The following is a 17,821-nucleotide window of genomic DNA, read 5'->3' as shown; positions in this document are numbered from 1 at the left end:
GAGAACAGCCGTGTAAGAAACCGGCTTGCAGATGAGCTTATTCAGTTTGACAGTAAAACCTCCCCGATTCCAGCGTTTCCTCATGCGCTTTCTCCGTGATATATTAAGATGATATGTCCGGCGTAAACACTCAAGTCAAGTCAAGTCAAGTCATCTTCATTTATATAGCGCTTTTAACAATGTAGATTGTCTCAAAGCAGCTTTACAGAGATAAGCGTATAATTTAAGGTAACAGAGATTGTTTCGGCTTTACAGCAGAGTTAAGTTATTTCCATCTAAAGTTAGTTTTAATTGATTTGGTTCCGTCGCAATGATCATTTGTTATTAAATTAGGGGCCGCTAAGACGACACCATTCTCTCTACACAGACTTTAAACGCGACCCTGTGAGAAACGCTGATGGCGGTCACATGCGCATTTAGAATGGGTTCTATAGTTATGTGCGTTAGAATATACGCAGATTTGGAATTCCCTACAAGCCAAGCCTAAACAAAATACTTGTCTTTCCTTATAAATTTTGATAAGGAATTTTATTTTATTTGTTGCTTTGGGGTAGGACCGCGAGACAAATTTTCCCGACAACGCCTTATCTGTAGAGTGGTAGTGGGATCCTCCATAGGGAGAGACTAGTTGGCACTTCAGCACTGCGTTGTCATCGGTCCAGGTGAAGGTCCTTCGTCAGATCTGGATACGGCCTGGATCCGGCAGGCTGCAGGAAAAACCTTGGGATAAACACAGACACTAAAATTAGCGTAGATGCCATTCTTCTCATGATGTAACGAGTACATCAGGATTTTTGGGAAGTGTTCCCGGTTCCGGCTGACCTAATCTATGCAGCATAACATTAAATTATAGAAGTCTATAATGTATTATGTGAAAGCTAGGTCAAAGAGATGTGTCTTTAATCTGGCTTTGAACTGACAGAGTGTGTCTGCTTCCCGGACAATGGTAGGAAGACTGTTCCAGAGTTTTGGTGCTAAATAGGAAAAGGATCTACCGCCAGCAGTGGATTTTGATATTCTAGGTATAATCAACTGGCCGGAATTTTGAGATCGTAATAGACGTGACGGACTATAATGCGTTAAGAGCTCGCTCAAGTACTGCGGAGCTAAACCATTCAGTGCTTTGTAAGTAATCAGCAATATTTTAAAATTTATGCGATGTTTAATAGGGAGCCAATGCAGTTTTGACAGAACTGGGCTAATATGGTCATACTTCCTGGTTCTGGTAAGAACTCGAGCTGCTGCGTTTTGAACCAGCTGTAGTTTGTTTATTAAGCGTGCAGGGCAACCACCTAGTAGAGCATTACAATAATCTAGCCTTGAGGTCATGAACGCATGAACTAATTGTTCCGCATTTGTCAATGAGAGCATATGACGTAATTTAGATATATTTTTAAGATGGAAAAATGCAGTTTTACAGATACTAGACACGTGACTTTCAAATGAAAGATTGGTATCAAAGAGCACACCCAGGTTCCTAACCGACGACGAAGACTTAACAGAGCAGCCATCAAGTGTTAGACAGTATTCTAGGTTATTACGTGAGGAAGTTTTTTGTCCAATAATTAGAAACTCTGTTTTTTCAGAATTTAGAAGTAGGAAATTACAAGTCATCCAATTTTTTATATCCGCTATGCATTCCGTTAATTTTGTGAATTGATAAGTTTCTTTAGGTTTTGAAGAAATATAGAGCTGAGTATCATCGGCATAACAGTGAAAGCTAATGCCATGTTTCCTAATGATATCTCCTAAGGGTAGCATGTACAGAGTGAACAGCAGCGGTCCTAGTACTGAGCCTTGTGGTACGCCATACTGAACTTGTGATCGATGAGACATCTCATCATTTACTGCTACAAACTGATAACGGTCAGATAAGTATGATTTAAACCATGCTAGTGCATTTCCCGTAATGCCAACATAATGTTCTAATCTATTTAAAAGAACGTTGTGGTCGATGGTGTCAAATGCAGCACTAAGATCGAGTAACACTAATAGAGAGATACAACCATGATCGGATGATAAGAGCAAATCATTTGTGACTCTAACGAGAGCTGTTTCGGTAATATGGTACGGTCTAAATCCGGACTGGAAATCCTCGCAGATATCATTTCTTTCAAGAAAGGAACACAGTTGTGAGGATACTGCCTTTTCTAATATCTTTGACAGAAAAGGTAGATTCGAGATCGGCCTGTAATTGACTAATTCTGAAGGATCAAGTTGCGTTTTTTTAACAAGCGGTTTAATCAAAGCCAGCTTAAAGTTTTTTGGTACGTATCCTAGAGACAAAGACGAATTAATGATATTAAGAAGAGGATCTATGACCTCTGGAAGTATTTCTTTCAGTAGCTTAGTCGGTATAGGGTCTAACATACATGTTGTAGATTTAGATGATTTAATGAGTTTAGTAAATTCTTCCTCTCTTATAGCAACGAATGAATCAATTTTTTCCTCAGGGAGACTACAATGCACTGCCTGATGCGATACTGTAGTAGACGGTTGCATAGTTATAATTTTGTCCCTGATATTATCAATCTTATAAGTGAAGAAGTTCATAAAGTCATTACTGCTGTGTTGCTTGGAAACTTCGGTGCTTGAAGCTTTATTTTTCGTTAGTTTAGCCACCGTTTCAAATAAATACCTAGGATTATGTTTATTTTCTTCTAATAGGGTTGAAAAATAAGCAGATCTAGCAGCTTTTAAAGCCTCTCTGTAAGTAATTGAGCTCTCTTTCCATGAAATGCGAAATACCTCTAGTTTTGTTTTCTTCCAGTTGCGCTCCATTTTTCTGGCTGCTCTCTTAAGGGCCCGAGTGTGCTCGTTGTACCACGGCGTTGGACTGTTTTCTTTAATCTTCTTTAAGCGCAACGGAGCAACTGTGTCTAAAGTGCTGGAAAAGAGAGAGTTAAACATTTCTGTTGTAATATCTAGTTCTTCTAAGCTATCTGAGATGCTGAGATGATGAAACTGATTAGGAAGATTATTAATAAAGCAATCTTTAGTAGCAGAAGTGATAGGTCTCACATATTTGAAACACGGAGTCGGCTTCGCAGCCTTGGCTAAATGCAAATTACACGAGACTAGATAATGATCTGAGATGTCATCGCTCTGCTGCAGAATTTCAACGGCATCCACATCTATTCCGTGTGATAATATTAGATCTAGAGTATGATTACGACGATGAGTAGGTCCTGACACGTGTTGTCTAACTCCAATTGAATTTACAATGTCTTTAAATGCCAATCCCAATGCATCTTTTTCATTATCGATGTGTATATTAAAATCACCAACAATTAGTACTTTATCTGCAGTCAATATTAATTCTGATAGAAAGTCCGCAAATTCTTTGATAAAGTCTGTATGGTGCCCTGGTGGCCTGTATACTCAACACATGTCAGTAATGAAACTACCGTGCGCATTATTAAAAACGTGCTCTACATCCAACTTATAGACATCCATAAATGAGGTGCTGATATCCAGCAGTGGTTGTCAGTTGTAAACCAGGAGTGCACAACAGTTTGAAATCCAAGAAAACATTCATATAAACAAACAAGAGAGCAACAAATGGCAGGCCAAACACACAGGCACTTTTTTGCGATTTTTTACTCCCATTATTTTAAGTTTGTCAGAGAAAAGGACAAGTACATAATGGTCAAGTGCAATCTATGTGCGACACCGAGGGGACTCTCTAAATTGAATAATCGACTTATATACTTATATAACTTACAGAAATAGTGTGAGTAATATATACCTGTGTTAATATATAACACCAAGCTAACTGAGAGAGCTGCCAGGTCAAAGATTAGAAAAAAATGTGGTGGATGAGAGCACGGGCAAGACAAAGCAACAGAAACTAAGATTCTCTCTGTCTGCCATGCTGCTTTAACCCCGAGAAGTGTTTGTACCGCTCGGGGACTAAAGGACAGTACTTACAATGAGAATAGGTCGCTTCAGCCGCACTTCCTTGACATTTTCCGTTCTTTTTTTTTTTTTACTATGGAGACCATATCCTACCCAAAGTGGAGGTTGGTTTGTGGAGAATATATAACATAGACGTACATCTGGGAAGTACCACACATGGGAAAAAAGTCCCTGTGATAGATCGAACCTGAATTGGTGGAACTTCTACAAATGCAGGGACTGGCGGTAGAGATGGGGCTCTGTCTAGACCAAGACAATAAGGGAAACCGTATCGTGGACAATACATCATATGGGATTACCAACAGGGAATTACTATATATGGGCACCTAGTTCCAGTATACAGGCTGACAGAGGGGCATGCATCACGAGTACGGCGTCTGACGTTGAATTCCTCTGCCAAACTCAACTGCTGCATGGTACTGAAAAGTAAGATACATCCAGGATTCGCCAGACTCGAGAACTTGCATGGACAAAAAGCACACGTTATCACCTCAGGGGAGACGAAAGGCGCTGTGTGCAAGCAGAGCACCCAGCCAGTTGCCTGCAGTGTACCTACTCGTACCTGACAACACACATGATGAATCTGGCTCAACCCGGAGATTGTAAAACCTCCCAAAGATATTAGGTGTCGCCCTGCTCACCACTCTCCAGATGTCTGTTAGAGATGTGATGTTGGCTGGCACCCAGGAAGATGCAACACTCCTTGTGGAGTGTGCTCGGACTCTGAAAGGGCAGGTCACGTTTCCCTGTGCCTGGTATGCCAAGGCAATAGAGAAGGGCACTGAGGTATGCGACCGGGCATGCATGGCTGGCAAAGGCATTATACTCGGACTGGGCCACCGCACCCGAGGGTCAGATCTGAGTCAAGTCTTGCCCGTCAGAGGGCACTGGCCCACCCACAATTCTACCATTGTTAATTCATCCTCATCAGGTGCCAGAATGAGAAATCAGGTGCATCTTGTGACGCAACATCAAACTAATCTGTAAGGCGCAAAGTGCACAAAGTGCTGGAAGTACCGGGTGCAAAGTGCATGCCGAGGATCGAGGACAAGGCAAAAACACTCCCGTTGTTGCCCTCATATTGCCCTCAGTGCCAGCCGTCTCGGCCTTGTGGATTCCAGAAGGATCAGCGCAGGGAGCGGCTGAGGTGACTGCCTTTCTAAACAGAAAGGAGAGTCGAAACCGTGACGCCACCATGGTCATGTACTCACAGTGAGAAAAGTTTTGAGGCATCAAATTACAGGTATTGACAGGTGGCAATTGACAGGCACCACACTGAAGTGACTGAAAGATAGGGAACACAAAAATACATTATTTGTGATGTGGGTGTAAAAATGGTGGTTCAGTGGGAAAGAAGTTAACGTACTCGGTTACTAACGTAACCTCGGTTCTCTCTAGAAGAGGGAACGAGTACTGCGTTTTATCAAAACGCTACGGGAAAAGTCTCTTTTCACGAAACACTGAAGCAAAAATTATCCTTTAATTTTCATATATGTAAAACGCGTTGCGGCAGCAGCAGACAGCTATGGCGAGACGGCTTGCTCGCTCATTGGCTGCTCTGCGGCAACTGCTTAAGCCTATCGAGCGAGGCCTGAGATGACATCAGGCCAATGAGGGCGCTTCGCGCCCTCCTCGCCACTTCCCGCCGAAACGGGCGTGGCTTACCTCTATAAAAGGAGCTCGAGAAGGCTGACTCACTTGATTTTGATCGCCGAAGCGAACCAGAGTGAACCGTACGCACGGCAGAGAACGCAGTACTCGTTCCCTCTTCTAGAGAGAACCGAGGTTACGTTAGTAACCGAGTACGTTCTCTTACGAGAGTCCTCTCGTACTGCGTTTTATCAAAACGCTACGGGAACCCCTTGCAAAACGCCGTGCGTACTGGGATAAAAACACTGATCACCGGAAGCTATTTCAGGCATACAGTGCATAATCACCAGATTGACTCACACAGAGTCAGGGAATAAGGGCGGGAGCCTTGATTCCCTAAATTGTAGCGTCGTAGAATAGACATGTCCACAGACGCAAGTATAACATCACATAGACAGGGTAGGGAGCCTGAACTAATGTGGAAATGTGGGTCTTACACAGTTCTGCCCAAGATAGTCGGTAGCGCATAGCGCGTGAGTTTCAGCGGTCTGACTAGACGGCTGAACGGATTACACCGACAAAAGCTTAGCCTGCAAGGCGGGAACCTCTAGGTTATAAAACCTGATAAATGTAGACGGCGAGGCCCAGCCTGCCGCCGTACATATATCCTGTAGGGAAATCCCGCTGGACCAAGCCCACGAAGAAGCCACGCTTCTCGTGGAGTGCGCTCTGACTCCCAACGGGCATGGAATGCCCTTGGCAGTATAAGCCAGCGCTATGGCGTCAACTATCCATCTGGATAGACTTTGTTTCGAAACAGCCATTCCGTTGGAACGTCCACTGAACGAGACAAAGAGCTGCTCTGTCTGTCTGAAGACAGCAGAGCGGGACATATAAGCTCTTAAAGCCCTAACAGGGCAAAGAAAACTCGAGTCCCCTTCCTCACTTGATGCCGGCAGGGCAGCCAGGGAAATGACCTGAGCCCGAAAAGGCGTGTTGAGGGATTTCGGCACATAGCCGTGCTTAGGTTTGAGTATGACTTTAGAGTCATTAGGACCAAACTCCAAGCACGCCGGGCTCACAGAGAGCGCGTGCAGGTCGCCTATGCGCTTCACTGAAGCGAGAGCCATCAAAAACACTGTTTTGAAAGACAAATGTTTGAGGCTAATAGACTGGATAGGCTCGAAAGGGGCATCTTTCATGGCCGCTAGGACCGTAGAAAGGTCCCACAAAGGAACTGAAGGAGGTCTAGGCGGATTCAGTCTCCTAGCTCCCCTGAGGAAGCGGATGACTAAATCATTCCTTCCCAGCGACTGACCCAGCGTTGAACCAAAGAACGCTGAAATAGCCGCCACATACACTTTGAGCGTGGAAGGGGATCTGCCCTTATCCAACAGCTCTTGTAGGAAGGAGAGAACCTCCGTTACCTCACACTCGAGGGGTGAAATGCTCCGAGCTGTACACCAGCCGGAGAAAACCGACCACTTCGAAGCATAAAGCCGCCGTGTCGACGGCGCTCTAGCCTGAGTGATGGTATTCACGACTCCCTCTGTGAGACCAACGGGTATCCGTTGAGCACCCACACATGAAGGGACCACAGTTCCGGGTGTGGGTGCCAAATCGAGCCCCCGGCCTGCGAGAGGAGATCTCTCCTCAACGGCAGTGGCCATGGATCGATATCTGTCAACTGCATAAGAACTGGGAACCATATCTGGTTCTCCCAGAACGGAGCTACAAGCAGGACTGGGCATTTCGTTTCCCTGACCCGTTCCAGCACCTGTGGCAGGAGGGAGACGGGGGGAAAAGCGTATAACGGGCAGCGCGGCCACCTTCGGGACAGCGCGCTGTCGGTTTTTGAAAAGAATGCGGGGCAGTGCGCGTTTTCGCGGGACGCGAAAAGGTCCACCTCCGCTCTGCCGAATCTCTCCCACAACAGCCGGACTGTTTGTGGGTGTAGAGACCATTCGCCCGGGGGAACATTGTTCCTGGACAGTCTGTCTGGGCCCACATTCTGAAGCCCAGGTACATGCACTGCTCTCAGCGAGCGTAAGTTGTGCTGAGCCCATAATAGGAGGCGTTTCGCCAGCCTGTACAGGGATATGGATTTCAGACCGCCCTGGCGATTTATGTAGGACACCACAGCCATGTTGTCCGAGCGGACTATGACGTGTTCGTCCTTGATGCGGGGACAAAAACGCGTCATCGCGTTGTGCACTGCCAGCATTTCTAGGCAGTTTATGTGTTGGAGCTTTTCTCGTTCCGACCACAGGCCGAAGAACGGTCTGCCCTCGAGCAGAGCTCCCCATCCCGAGGTGGATGCGTCTGTAGACACCATCCTCACTCTCGAGGAAGTCCCCAGGCTTACACCTGATTGGTACCAGTCGTCCGCCGTCCAAGGCGTCAGGGCTGAAACACAGCTGTGATCGACCTTGAGGCGTAATCGACCGGTCGCCCACGCTCTGCGCGGTACCCGCGCTTTCAACCAGAACTGCAGCGGGCGCATGCGGAGCAGGCCCAGCCGGAGAACTGACGATGCTGAGGCCATGAGACCCAGCATCTTTTGAAACTTCCTGAGCGGGGTGACAGCGCCGCGGCGAAAAGACCTCGCCGCGCGCTGAATGGCCAGCGCGCGCTGTGGTGACAGCCGCGCTGTCATAGACTGTGAGTCCAGAACGACACCCAGAAACGAAATCGTTTGACTGGGGTTCAATGAACTCTTCGTCCAGTTGACTGTGATACCAAGATTCTCGAGGTGATCGAGTAAAATGGTTCTGTGCTCCACGAGCTGTGATCGTGATTGAGCTAGGATCAGCCAGTCGTCCAAATAGTTCAGCACTCGCATGCCTCTGAGTCTGAGAGGAGCGAGCGCTGCGTCCATGCATTTCGTAAATGTACGAGGTGCTAGGGACAAGCCGAATGGCAGGACTGTATACTGGTATGTCTGACCCTCGAAGGCGAATCTCAAGTATCGCCTGTGGTGTGACGCTATCTGTATTTGAAAATACGCGTCCTTCAGATCTACCGACATGAACCAGTCTTCTCGGCGAACGTGCGCGAGAATTTTGCTGGTTGTGAGCATTTTGAAACTGCGTTTCACTAATACTCTGTTCAGCCGTCTTAGATCCAGTATGGGTCTGATACCGCCGTCCTTTTTGGGGACTAGAAAGTATCTGTTGTATAGTCCCCCTTCGCTTAGAACTGGGGAAACGCGCTCTATCACCCCTTTGCTTATCAGTTTTGATATTTCGGCTCGAAGTAGGTGAGCTACTTCCAACGAAAACGTAGTTTCGACGCGCGCTGTGAAGCGGGGAGGGCGTCGGCAAAACTGTAGCGAGAAGCCTCTCTTTATAATGCCTAGCACCCAGTCCGAAACCCCTGGGAGCGCTGCCCATGCATCTGCATGGCTGGCTAGGGGCTGGATACGGAGCGCGCTCTGATCGCCGTGCGACAGAGGCGCTTCGGGGGATACAAACATAGGCGTTATGCCTGTGGCATTTGAGGCGGGGCGCGCGCTTAATACAGCGGGCGAGACGCTCATCCTCGACCTCGCTACAGTGCTTAGCTGAGTGAGGGAGGACTGAGAAAGTCTCATAGGACCCATGTGAGCGAGTAGATGTGGGCTGGGAGCGGGCACATTTACTGCTTTGGGCGCGGCGTCTGCCTGAGCAGAGCGCGCGCTCACAGTTCTCGTTTTTACAGAGAGCCTGTGATGTGTTAGACATAGTGTTCGTGGGCACTGGGAAGTGGGCACTCTCACTATGCTGGAAGCGCAATCGACCTGAGTCGATTTTATGTGCGCGGGCCCTAAGTGTAGGGCTGTGCTTACGTGCAGTGATGGGCACTGAGGAGTGGGCATCGAGACTACATTTATAGCACCATCGGCCGTGGCCGGGACACCAGAAAATACACTCTTTCTGAGATTTATCTGGGTAGCCGTGAAAACGGCTTTTGTGTGCAGGCAAGCGGGCAGCAGTGCGGGCTTGCTCTCTGCAGAAAACACTGGAACAGTCGCAAATCTTGGGACTGAAACAGTGGGGCGCTTGGGTGAGAGGCCGGCCGCAACGGGACTCACACACCTGCGCTTTCCTAGGCTTGCTAGGACTTCTTCGGCACTTCAGGCTTTACCACGATCTTCGATCGCGGCCCGCGCGAGGAGGGGCGCCGGGCGCTGGACCGAGAGCGGGGCCTCGAGCTGTGCTGCTGTGGCTGCTGCGATGAGGCGGCCGAAGGCGGGGGCTGAGGCTGAGAGCTCCGCGGGGTCCGTTTGTCACGACCCGCTGCAGAACCGGAGCGCTTCGGCAGGAAGTGCTTGAAGGCTTGAGACGCTTTTTGGGCCTCGGTAAATCTCTCCACGAACTCGGAGAGAGAAGAACCAAAAAGGCCGGTGGAAGACAGCGGGGCATCGAGAAACGCAGTGCGCTCGGAATCGGCCATCTCCGTGAGCGTCAGCCATAAGTGTCTCTCAGCGACAGTGGCGGAAGCCATACAGCGTCCCATGGCTTGTGCGGCGGCTTTAGTAGCTCGGAGCGTGAGATCTGAAGCGCTCCTTAAATCCGCGATGCAGATAGCGTCAGGTCCCATCTCGTCCAGTTTACGGAGGAGATCACCCTGGTAGATCTGCAGCGTAGCCATGGTGTGTAGCGATGACGCGGCCTGCCCAGCGGCGGAGAAGATTCGCGCGAGCAGCGTCGACGTCATGCGGCAGGCTTTAGAAGGCAACACCGGTTTAGCCCGCCGTCCAGCAGAGGGCGGGCAAAGGTGGGTCGCTATCGCCTGTTCCACCGGCGGAAGAGAGAGGTAGCCTCGGTCTCCGGCATTATCCAGAGAGGAAAATGCGGGTGACACAGATGAGCGCGTCCGCGCAGAGAAGGGCGCGTTCCAGGCCTTCGCAACTTCTTCATGTAACTCAGGAAGAAAAGGAGCGGGCTTAGATTCCGGAGAAGTGCGCTCACCAGGGAGGAAGCTACCATCCAGCCGGGTTCGAGAGGGGGGCTCCGGTGCAGACCACTCGAGGCCGAGGCTCGCCGCGGCCAGCGCGAGTACTCGCATGAGCTCCTTCTCAATGTTGGCTCTCGTTGAGGGCTTGCGGGCAGGAGGCGCGAGGTCCTCAAAGCTCGCCCAATCCTCGCTGCCTGAAGCTATCAGAGAGCAGGAATCCTTCTCCCCCGACGCAGCCTCTGAACCGACTTCCTCTGATGAAGCGGCGGCAGACTGCGGGCGCTGAGCATCAGGAAGTGATTCGAGAGAGGCCGGTGAAGCTGGCGGGCGAACCGGCGAGCTTGGTCGGGCTGGAGCGGGTTCCGGGACCCGCTGCGAGCGGCGCTTTTTACGGCGCGGCATCGCGGCGGTGAATGCAGGCTTGGAAAAGGATGCCAGGCGAGTCCTCAGAGTCACCATCGGCAAAAGCTCGCAGTGAGGGCATCCGCCGTCAGCGAGCGCGAGCGCTGCATGGTCCTCACCCAGGCAGGAAACACAGATGACGTGCTTGTCTCCCTCGGTGAGTGGGGCTCGGCACGAGCCGCAAGAAGGCATCTTAAAAAAGACGCAGCTCTTTTAGGGGTGAGTGTTGCAGAAAACACACACACACACACACAGAAAGGCAATGAAAAGGATATAGGCGCCGGAAAGCGCAGCAGGTACGGCTGTAGAAGGCGGCGTTGGCCAGCAGCTTCGAGGGCTCGTCCCGCTGATGTGCTTGCTTCAACGACGCTGCTTCCGTGATCCAGCGATGCGTGCGCTTCGCTGAAGAGATTAAAATCAAGTGAGTCAGCCTTCTCGAGCTCCTTTTATAGAGGTAAGCCACGCCCGTTTCGGCGGGAAGTGGCGAGGAGGGCGCGAAGCGCCCTCATTGGCCTGATGTCATCTCAGGCCTCGCTCGATAGGCTTAAGCAGTTGCCGCAGAGCAGCCAATGAGCGAGCAAGCCGTCTCGCCATAGCTGTCTGCTGCTGCCGCAACGCGTTTTACATATATGAAAATTAAAGGATAATTTTTGCTTCAGTGTTTCGTGAAAAGAGACTTTTCCCGTAGCGTTTTGATAAAACGCAGTACGAGAGGACTCTCGTAAGAGAACTATTTGAGAGTGTGAAGTTTTTTTTATTTTTTTATCCACAGGTCCAGAAGAGCTCGTAGTTGAAGAAAAACCCAATTATGTCATGAACATGATTATGATAATTATAATTACTTGTAGCTGCCCTGTTTATCACCAACACTGATCACAAGTGCCTGCCATAATCATCACTTCTTCAGAATGAAACAAAAACCGAGCTGAATTTGAAGAACATAAAAGTGAAGAAACAAGCCCAGATGCTGAAAAGAAAGCAAACAGAAAAGAGCAGAGGCCATAACTGATTTCAGATTAGTTTGATGGACACCTAGACTTGAAGTGTCTCTTTGATGATGTTATAAACAGGTTTATAGCACACCCGAGGAACCGAAAATAGCCATACAGTAGCCACATCTCTGACAGATGGCTTTATAGAGAAGGAAAAAGCCTTGCCGTATCACCTTTGATTGAAACACAATGAGGGCGGCCCGCTGTTCAGCGCTGTGAAAATTGCGGATCAGCACCTTCTGATCTCTGTTCGCTGCCCTTGCCATGTTCCACCTTTACTTGATGTGCACTCCTCACCTAAGACCCAGGTGATTGGCCCACAGACAGAAGATATTATAACACACAAGGGAATGACCTCTGGCTGAAGACTCCAGCAGCATTTCATATCCTGTTTGGGCTGTCCTAATCTGCAGGGGGGATGCACAGGAAGGGAAACAAGACTATAAAACATTTTTCCATTGCATTTCGCAAAGATACACCCTGTGAAATAAATTGGCAGCAAAAGGGTAGAATAACATATTCATCTATAGATGGAAGAGCTAGAGCGGGGGGATTGGGGGTAAAAGAGCAAGAGGAGAGAGATGCCTGTTGCTGGCTGTAAATTGATGCAGGAGTATTGCGCATTTTTGTATCTGCAGTGACTGATGCTGATTTCCTCTCATCTGTTGGCACCTGCTTTTTAAAACTCACACCGTCATTTCCTCTCATTTCTTCCACCTTCTCAAAATCCATAATTCACCCTGAAACGCTGTGAAAATGTTTTTTTTTTTTTTTTTTTTTTTTGCAGGATTGACGTGAGGAACATGTTTGGTAGAAGCAAGTGTGTGTATTAACAGAATAGGCTGTCGATTGTGTCTGATAACTGAATGTCAAGCTACTTAAAACTTTCTGTTTTAGCCTTATTCAAGAAAAGAAATCCCAGTGTAACCTTGAATCTATAAACTAACCGGGAGTACTTTAAACAAAAATCATGTCCTCGTGTTATTTCAAGCATGTATAACTTTCATTTCTATACAATGTAAGTCAAAGGTTTTTTTTTTTCTTCTTCTTTTTTTTGTCTAATTAGTAGGGCGGTTAAGCGCAAAAATCGATCACTTTGCAATAAAAGCATCAAATTTGGTAGGAGGGCTCACAAAGGGGGTCTGATCAGATTTAGGACCGTAGGCACTTGAAATTTGACCCCTGGGGGTCATCGCCAAATATGGATTTTGTAATGGGAAAATGGATTTAAAGCTGCCAGAAACATAAAATGCAATAACATATTTCACCATAAATACATGTAAATATGAGCACACTTTAATTTGAAGGTTTTAGCCATTGCATTGGATCACAGTAGTTCTTGTGTAGTGGTCTTGTAGTTTTTAGTTTTTCTTATGAAGTGGAACTGTATTTGAGGTCTAGCCTACTACTAAATTAAAAGATGTGTGCTAATAACTTTAAAAACTATTGGCTACTCTATTTCACTTAACTGGCACAAAAAAAGATTAAATCGCTTGTAATTGTGGTAATCATGGTAATAGGCACCTCTATTGTTCTCACTTTATATAAATGACCTCCCATCCGTCTGTCCTGATGTCTCTATGCAGATGTATGCTGATGACACTGTAGTCTATGTTCATGGTAAAAATATCTCTCAGGTGGCTGAGAAGCTCACTAAATCCATGGATAACATTACAGCTTGGTTGAAACAATCCTGCCTGCAGCTGAATACATCAAAAACAGTAGCAATGTTTTTCACAAAGTCCCATAAAAACTTTAGTGTTGAGCCAGATATTTTCGTTTCTGGGGAAAGGCTGCAGATCGTGTCAGAGTACAAATATCTGGGGGTTTTGATTGATTCAAAATTGTCATTTACTTCGCATGTAAAAAGGGTCTGTAATCGCATCAAATTTAACCTCATGAATTTTAGACACATTCGCCATCAAATGTCCACACAGGCAGCAAAAATGTACATGCACTCTATGATCTTATCACATATCACTTACTGTCTACCCATCTGGTCACATGCTGGTGTTACATCTCTGAAACCTCTGCAGTCACTTTACAAACGATCTGTTAAAATTCTGGATAAGAAACCAATTATTCCTCATCATTGTCCAATATTACAAAAACATAGATTACTCAGCTGGGAAAACATGGTCAAATACTCAAACCTATGTCTTCTATACAAAATTATTCATGGTTTATCATCTCCTCCACTCCACCAGTTTGTTAACATCCGTACAGCTGAGCATAGCAGAACCAGAGGTGCAGCGAGGGGAGATTGTATCATTCCCTTTAGAAAAAGTGTATTTGGTCATACTTCTTTTTCTGTTCGAGCTGCTACTGAATGGAACTGTATTCCTTTAACTATCAGAAATCTAAACACATATTGTACATTTAAGAACCATTTAAAGAAATGGCTTCTTGAATTTCAGATCTGTCAACATTAACACATTTCGCGACCTGCTCTATCCACTGCTGGTTTCTTGCCTTGTGTGTGTGTATATGTCATGTTTTTGTCAGATGTTTGTTTGATTGTTGGTTTGCTGTATTCCGACTATATTTTTTAATTTTATTTATTTTTTTTATATGTAATTTTACTCTCTTTTAGGGTGACTTTTAACATCTGTCCGGGGACTGCAGATGAAAAATAGCCTTCTGGCTAACTCTGGCATATTGGCAGAAATGTTTATTAATATGCACTGTCCCTGTAATAATAAATAAATAAATAAAATCATGCTAATCGTGCTAATTTAATCACAGTAGTTCTTGTGTAGTGGTCTTGTAGTTTTAGTTTTTCTTAAGACGTGGAACTGTATTTGAGGTCTACTACTAACTTAAAAGATGTATGCTAATACCTTAAAAAAAATATTGGCTACTCTATTTCACTTAACTGGCACAAAAAAAAAAGATTAAATCGATTGACTAATTGTGGTAATCATGCTAATTGTGCTAATTTACATTTTTCTTGTGAGGAAAACTCGGTCTACAATGTGATGTGTAGGCCTACCTACTAAACCACTTGCAAATAATCCAGCAGGACTCAACAGTTCTTACAATTAATATTTCTAGTCAAGGTGAGAGCATTTGGAGAGCAAATAATTGACTGAGATTAGCTTTGGGTGGTATAAACTAGCCGTACGAGAGCACAGAGTTACAATGAAATAAATAGGATGAATTGCAGCTAGTTTAGATAACCAGCCTAAATGAAATTCTGTGGAAATGTACACCTACTTTATTTCACAGAATCCTAACTCTAAATTCATGCAGACTAAAATCTATTTTATGTTATATTTGCCTGTCTGAGTTATGTTTGCTTACTTGCAGTATTAGCCAACACTATTTTTACTGAGTAACAGTGAGAAACACATTCAACTGACTTTGCCTTTATCTCACTTGTAGTCAAGAGTAAAACATTCAGTTCCCTAGATTTTAAAGAGAATAATATTCAACTGTGGCCACCACAAGATGAAACCTACTGACTGAATAAGGAGGAGTCACTGACAAACTACCAAGTAAAAATGATGCGTATTAGTATATGCACACAATTTAATACTAAATATTTAAATATACATTTATAAAGGACATAATTTCTGATAGATATCATAATCTCTTTTCCTTTTTGTTTAAAAATGAACTAGATTGATTAATGATCAAATGTGCAACTTTTTTAATTGTTAATTTCTGTCGTCTATCCATTATGACATTATGAAATCCATATTTGGTGGCCATTTTAATTTTTTTTTAAAACATATCTTATATTTTAAAGTTTAAAGACCTTCTATGTGAAAGTGTGCTCATATTAACATGTATTTATGGTGAAATGTGTTATTGCATTTTATGTTTTTGGCAGCTTTTAATTCATTTTCCCATTACGAAATCCATATTTGACATAAAAAATGTCCGACATGGCCCCCAGGGGCCAAATTTTGAGTGCCTACGGTCCTAAATCTGATCAGACCCCCTTTGTGAGCCTTCATACCAAATTTCATGCTTTTATCGCAAAGTGATCGATTCTGATGAAAATCTGCGCTTAGCTGCCCCACTTAATTGACTTTCATTGTATTGCCAAAAAAAAAAAAAAAAATTATCTTATAGTCATATCTCATTTCTTAAAATATCTTCTTTTTTTGTTTCACAAAATAAAGAAATACACATAAAGAATAACTGATTACAGATTTTTCACTTTGCGGTGAACTATCCTTTTAAGTCAAGAAATGAAATAAAATAATTTACTAGCTTTTACTCCACCCCATAAACTGCCAACAGGTGTCCAGTTAGAGCTGGAATACAATGAGCAACAGATTTGTTATTTATTAACATATACAGTATTAACAGTTATATTTATTATTTTATTAACCAACTGTGGCGGGGGAGTCGTGGTTCAGCAAGGTCTGCAATGAGAGAGAGAATGGAGAGACGAGCGGCGGTAAGTAGGTCAAGTGCAAAATGACTTACACCTGTGTCTCGTTGCAGTAATTGCCGTGGGGAGACCGTATAAAGCCAGACTGGAACCAGCGATCGAGGAGAGAGGGCTGAGGACTCGTGGGACCACGAACAGAGGACTCTGAACGAGAAAGACGAATGCTGTCAAGTTTTTGAACTGTGGAATGAGATTTGTGTTTGACGCGCATGTGGTGCGTTTGTGATCTGAGTTTATTTAAGAAATTACCCACGAGCCTCAGCCAGCCGACCCCGACACCTTCCTTCTCACACACAGAAACAAGGGAAAATATTACACTGGTGCTGAAACCCGGGAAGGAAGGAGAACGCCACCGCCAAGATGCAAACTCCGTCAGGAACATCGGGAACGCCATTTGCGGACATCATCACATCGCTCGCGGGTCTACATCAGGAGAACCATAAAGCCCTGCTGGACTTGCGGGCGGATCAGGAACATTGGTTTCAAGCCATGATGCAAGCCCAGCAGGAGGACCGCGAGCTGTTCCGGAGCTTGCTGGACCGTGAGATTCGGACGGAGTCGACTTCCCCCAGCTCCATCCCAGCCGCTCACATGTCTCTTACTAAGATGGGTGTCTCTGACGATCCCGAGGCCTTCCTGGACCTGTCTCTCTCTCTTCCCCTTCCCCTAAACCCGTACCGTTTCCTAGGACCCGTTTTAATGGACCACCGAGGGCACCTCCTCGCTGGAAGGCTGGAGCCGAGGTTCCAGCCGGGTCGCGAGGCTCCGTCAGGGGAGCGGAGCCGGTGCATACCGAAGGGCTCGACGTGGTTCCTGCGCTCTCCCCACGCCAATTCCTTGACCCACTTCCTGCCACTAGGGTGGCGGGGAAGCCTGGGCCGGCCTGTTGGCGTTGCGGGGATCTGGGTCATTTCGTGGACCGGTGTCCGGTCATGGAGGTTGGGACGTTGGTCCGGATCCCGTACGTCCCGCAGGCCACCCCCGATCAAGCCGGGTTATACCAGATACCTGTGAGTATTAAGGGGGGTACCTATCAGGCCTTGGTGAATTCAGGTTGTAACCAGACCTCCAACCATCAAAGCCTGATACAATCCGGGGGATTGGATACGGGCCGCATGGTTAAGGTGAGGTGTGTGCACGGGGATATAGTGGAATACCCCTTAAAAGCCATCAATATTAAATTTAGGGGACAAAACCATTGTGTGGAGGTGGTAGTTAGCCCGCGCCTCCGGCATCCATTAATTTTGGGAACGAATTGGCCAGCTTTTGAACAATTATTGGGATGTTTAACAGCGGATGCCTCTGGGAAAAAGAGAAGGCGGGGAAGGGGGGTGAGCACTCAGGTCGGAGAGGCTGTTCCTGGACCCAGCGGGACTGTTTCAGAGGAAACGAGCGGCTTGGCGAGGCTAAACCTCTCCAGTCGCGATGACTTTCCCCTGGAACAGTCCCAAGACGAGACGCTCAAACATGCATTTGAACAGGTCCGTTCCATCGATGGGCAGATCCTCCAACCTGACCGCGCGCTCTCCTATACTTATTTTGCCATTATTAAAGACAGGTTGTATCGAGTGAACCA

This window comes from Scardinius erythrophthalmus (assembly GCF_964197995.2).
Source record: "Scardinius erythrophthalmus genome assembly, chromosome: 25".
Lineage (NCBI taxonomy): Eukaryota > Metazoa > Chordata > Actinopteri > Cypriniformes > Leuciscidae > Scardinius > Scardinius erythrophthalmus.
Note: the sequence above shows the minus strand (reverse complement) of the source record.